This window comes from Cynocephalus volans, chromosome 13 (assembly GCF_027409185.1).
Source record: "Cynocephalus volans isolate mCynVol1 chromosome 13, mCynVol1.pri, whole genome shotgun sequence".
Classification (NCBI taxonomy): Eukaryota; Metazoa; Chordata; class Mammalia; order Dermoptera; family Cynocephalidae; genus Cynocephalus; species Cynocephalus volans.
This window is the reverse complement of record NC_084472.1, coordinates 62,292,750-62,298,546: the sequence shown is the minus strand read 5'-3', so window position 1 is coordinate 62,298,546 and position 5,797 is coordinate 62,292,750. Positions and strand designations below refer to the sequence as shown.

The 5,797-nt window shown below is 38.4% G+C and overlaps 1 pseudogene; it reads left to right on the top strand.

Moving 5' to 3' along the window:
• Positions 1-1,412: 1,412 nt before the first annotated feature.
• On the top strand, positions 1,413-2,789 carry LOC134361692 (myotubularin-related protein 14-like; annotated as a pseudogene).
• Positions 2,790-5,797: the final 3,008 nt, after the last annotated feature.

Here is a 5,797-nt window from a genome sequence, read left to right as displayed (position 1 = left end):
TTCTTGGCATGTGCATTTCTCCTAACAAACTTGATATAAGATCTGGTCCATTTGGTCTATCTGTGTGTGTGTGTCCAAGGCTCTCAGCCCAATAGTAATGAAGAATTCAAAGTTGGACTAGTTGATTATGAGATTCTGTGGCAACTCAAATTGGGCCACTGGTGGCAAATATTTGACATGTAGGAAAGCAATATTAGCTAGATATTAAGATTTGGGTAGTCCTCAGCACATACCTAGTTATGTAAACTATGGGATGAAATGATAGCTCCATGAGAAAGGGAGTAGAAAGAGGGGGAAAAAAAACCCAACAAACTTTGTGAACATTGTCATTGACGTGGCACACCGAGAATGAGGATCTCTAAAAGAGATAAAATAGTCAGAGATGCAGGAAGAAACCAGGTGGCAGTATTATCTCAGATGACAAACAAGGATATAATAAAAAGAAGTCCAAATACTGCAGAGACATTAAAGTAGATGAGGACTCATGAAGATCACTGATTTTGGTACAATTGATTAGTTCTTTGTTCCCAGTAAGTTGAGGGCCATTAGAATAAAGAGAAATACAGATTTTTATACATATTCTGTCCATTTGGTCACATAGTCACTAAAAATATGTATATGCAAATGAGCATTACCTATTGTAGTATCATTTTATATAATTGCACTAATGTTGTAAATAGAGGTAGTACAATAGATCTTTAGACAATTAAATTGATGTTTTAGTTGAGTTCCTAAGAGGGGTGATGTAGACGTAATATGCATTAGCATTTAATCAATAAAACTGAGATCTTATGATTGAAATAAAATACTCTAGAGACTAAAGAATAGATTGCAAGGACAGAAAATAATAAATGCCTTTTTTTAACCCCTACCAAAAGAAAATAAGCATACGATAAAAAGCCTAATAATTAAAATTGTATGTTGTGGCATATGATTGGACAGACCAATGGACCATAAAGTCAGGTTCAGAAATATGCTAAATTTATATGGTATATTTACGAATTATCTCAAAACTTAGATAATGAATCATACTCACACTATATGCCAGTATAATGTAAAACTATGCTAGTCTTAGAAGAAATTATTTTGAGTGAAGAAAGTCTTTCTAACTTTGACACAATACACAAAATCCATGTATTGTTTTTTTATTAAAACAAAAGAAAAGCTTTTAAACAAAAGAGTTTAAAAATCAAATTATAAACTTAATAAAATATATTTTTAGCAGCAGCAAAAATAAAAGGCTAATCTTTCTTATATTTAAAAGTATTCTAGAAATGAAAAAGAAAAAAATACAAAATGTAAAACAAAGGGAAGAAAAATGGCTATCGAGCATGTGAAATATGCTCAGGCTTACTGAGAAGAGAAATGCAAATTAAAACTATCTTGCTTTTCTCACTAATCTAATTGGCAAAATGTCCACAAGTTTGACAACATAGTCGCTTGTGAGACCATGGTGAAAGAAATCTTTCATTTAGGACTAGTTGCAGTGCATTATATTTTGGAGAAGGAAAAAGACTTGCTTGAGAGCACTTTGCAAGTGAGCAAGTTGCAAAACCTTGCAGAGGATCATTCGTCTGCCCAGTAATATTGTTCAAGGGTAAGCGTATTTGCAGATCAGCCCCGGGCTGGATGTGGTAGTCATATGGACACACTACTAAAACTATATTTTCTCAGGGAGTGCATATGGCCGGGCAGATGTGGAGGTCTTCTCAGAGGAGGGCTGTGCTCTTCCAAGTGCCAATATGTGTCTTTGCTATGAATTGAGGGGCTATGATATCAAACTGATTTGGTACCTGTTGATCAAACACATCTGTGACCTGATGGTAGAGAACAAGGTGAAGCCTGATAAAGCCCAGTGCTTTGCCGACTTCACTCTGTTCTGTACTCAAGCTGTACATTTTTCAAAAAATACAAGGATAGAGATCACATGGGTAAAGGTTGCATTTTTTATTGGAAGCAGGATTACATATCGATGTCCCTTCACGCCCTGACTCACTGATCATTAACTGGAGCTGGTAACAAAGTTGGAACCTGGTGTATCAAACACAAAACTACATGAAACTGCTGCTTTCTGTAGTTAACAGAGACAATAACAGAAACCATGTTCCCGTATCTCAGGCTGGGATCAGACCCTGCTCTTTATCTGGTTTCTATGCCTTCCTTTGTGGGCGGAGGGGCTCAGCCACACATCCCTGGAGCCTGCTCAGATCCTCTGCCTAACTGTCGCCTACAACTGGTTCCTCTTGGACACATGTTGGTAGATGGCTCATGAAGGAGAGCTGATTTCTTCTTCTGCTTCAGTTTATGAAGGATATTGTCTCTGAGGAGTTGTCTACTCTGAAGACACAGAGGGGTAAATTTGCGAGGCAGGAATGCAGGCTTCACCCTGGAAGACATATGCATGCTGAGGCAAAGGGACCCCAGGACTGCCACAAGCCTTGGCAACAACTTCTCCCAGGTCGTAGATAGTCCCCAGGAGCCACTAGGAACTTCACCCATGATGCTGCGAGGCTGGTCCCAGAAAGATCTCAGACTCAGGCAGCTTGGAGGGAGAGTCACTCATTCTCCACACAGTATGCTTGGAATAAGACTGCAGGCCTTAGCCCCACGAGGGGCTGGTAGAAGCCTAGTCTTCCATCTCCTCATCCTCGAACCATCCCAACAACTTTTTCAGAATGGGTAGCAGTCCCCTCGATGTCCCCAAACCCAGGCTTGCAGCGCTAAATGATGAGGAGGATCAGCTGCAGGAGGTGCACTCAGTTTTCCTGCCTACATACAGTAGTGCATGAGGGTTCAAGCAGCAGCCCCCAGTCCTTTGGTGCCACTAGAAATCTGCTGGAGCAGTTTACCAGTGGTGTGGACTCCAGGGCACCAGCAACAGCACCTTGTGGAGCAGCCAGCCCTAGGTAATATCCTGCTCCTCTCTCAGCTGAGTCTCAAAAACTCAGAGAATTGAAGCCATGCCTGTCAAGGGTACTTCAAGGTGGGCAGAAATCTCACTCCTCTCTCATTATTCACCTGACAGTCCCAGAGCTGGGCAGGGCCAAGGACGGGGTTCTCCAATCCCAGCCTCCTGACTGGTGACCACCATTCCCTCTTGTCACTGCCTTCCGCTCACTCCAGTCTTTGCCAGGATTCCTGTAAACTTTCAGAACTGTGGGGGTTCCACTAGGGCCTGGTGGAGACCATGACTTTGTGAAAGATATTTTTCAACATTAATATTGGTGTCTTTCATTTAGTAATATGCATTTAAAGTTCTCCGTGTCTTTTCTCGGATTGACAGCTGAAATGAGCTATCAACTGAGTATACATTGTTTGCTTTCTGTGTAATGTGTGGAGAAATAAAAAGTCCCTGTGCATTTGTTTGCAGAAGTAAGCAAGGAACTAATAAAAGTAATACCAATATGAGGTTGGGGAGAACGGAGTGAGAAAAAAGGAGACAAGTGTAAAGAGCACCCCATGGCCCAAGTTTTGATAAAGGCCATTGTACACTGAAAAACATTGACTTAAGAAAATAAAGCAGATGTGAATTTAGTCTGTGAGTTTACACAACTACATATACAGGCTTCCTTTTTATAAACATAAAATTTATAATGAAACCAAGAAAGAGAAACACAGAGAAAAAGCATTCTTGTCATTTGAGGGGCATATTAAAACACTTTTAAATTGAGAATTAAAGAGAGAAATAGAGCATTTACCTTACCTTTTCAGAGAACTATATTTCAGTATAACCAAGTAGCTCTAGATGATGAAGAAAAGCTTAATTTTGCAGAAGATTGCTAGCTAATAAGTGTAGAAAAATGAAATAATTAGAATGTCACCATTTCGCAAATGCTATAGTATGGAAAGAACTGCCAATTAGTGTTAAAATAATTAAGTGAATGGTTGATGGAGGACTGGACATTTGTATAATCTGGATAACTCTTTAATTACAAAGAGAAAGCAAAACTGTAGAATGAGGACTCAGAGTGCCATCATCTTAAGTAGGCATTCTTAGCATCCTTCTTGGTGGGCAGCCAGCTAGTAAGCATATTTAATTGATTTCACAAGATTTCATCAGTCACATTCAGGTTGGGGAGGAATACTTCAGTGCAGTAAGAAGTTATCTATCTTGAATTACACTTCATCTAATCAAAGTGAAAATTGGCTAAATGGATTGTCATTATCAAGATAACTATCACCACTCTCCCAAATAATTACCTATTATTATACTAGTATCACAATCATTATTATTATTCCATAGATGGTTCCATATAATTTGTGAACCAAATTAAATACAGATGATGGGATGGTTGTGATTTCATTGAAATAAATACATTGATTCACTATAGAACAAACCCCAGATTTAATGATAAGAATGTGGGTAAAGAATGATCGAAAAAGGCAATATAAAGGGCAATTTGTCTTATTTTCAGATTTACTGAAAAGGTGGAGAGCAAAAATATAGTCTCCAAAGTTTATGTCATTACTCTTCTTTCTCTGTCTATTCTCCTTTCTTTTGAAGGTTGATATCAGATGTTCATATTTAAAAATCATGTTTTGTGTCAATATAGGCAGAGTTCTTATGAGATGTAAAAGTTAAACTAAAGGTGCTCTCTAAAGCAGCAGTGAGTTGCAAAACCTGCCTAAATCAATGACTGTTACTTTTTTTACTAAATTAATGTATTAATGACTTATCCTAACCCATTGCTGGATCTATACTAAAATACTTTTACACTTAAAGAGAAAAAACTTGTTATAGACATCTTGACATATTGCTATTGATTTATAAATTAAGTGTAGAATGAACTTTTTAAAAATTTATTTGTTTATTATTGATTATATATATTCATGGGACACAGAGCTGACCGTGAGCACATGTGCCCAAGATACTATGATCAGATTAATACTACAGCATGGCCATCACCGCAGATTGCAATTATTTCTCATGTCCCCCACCCAACCTCTCCTCAACCTTCCTCCTCCACCCCCACCCCAGCAACCCTAGGTTTGTCCTCTCCCTCTGCAAGTCCAACACACCACTGTGGTCTTTCTTTCCTTTGAACTTCCTTCTCTCTTAGCTCTCACTTACGAGTGAGGATAAGTATTATTTTTCCCTCTCTGCCTGGCTTATTTCACTTAACATAATTTTCTCCAGGCTCATCCATGTTTCTGCAAATGGCAGAACTTCATTCTTTTTTATGGCTGAGTAGTATTCCATTCTGTAGAGATACCACATTTTCCTTATCCAGTTGTCAGTCCATGGTCATTTAGACTGATTCCATGTCTCAGCTACTGCAAGTAAACCTGCAATGAGCATGTGAGTGCAGGTATCCCTTCAACATGATAATTTCCATTCCTTTAGGTATACACCATGAAGTGGGATTTCTGGATCATAAGGCAGTTTTATCTATAGTTGTTTGAGGAACCTCCATACTGTATTCCATACTGTCTGTACTAATTTACAGTCCCACCAGCAGTGTAGAAGTGTTCCTTTTCCTCCAGATCCTGGCCAGTATTTTTTTTTTTCTCAGTCTTTTTGATAACAGCCAGTCTCACCAGGGTAAGATGGTATCTCAATATGGTTTTAAATTGCATTTGCCTGATGAGTAGTGATGCTGGGCATTTTAAAATTACCTCCTGATCGTTTATATGTCATCCTTCAAGAAATGTCTATTCAGCTCCTTTGCCCATTTCTTAATTGAGTAATTTGTTTTTCTACTGTGTCATTGTTTTAGTTCCTTTTATATTCTGGATATTAATCCCTTGTCAGATGCACAGTTCACAAATATTTTCTCCCATTCTGTAAGTTGTCTTT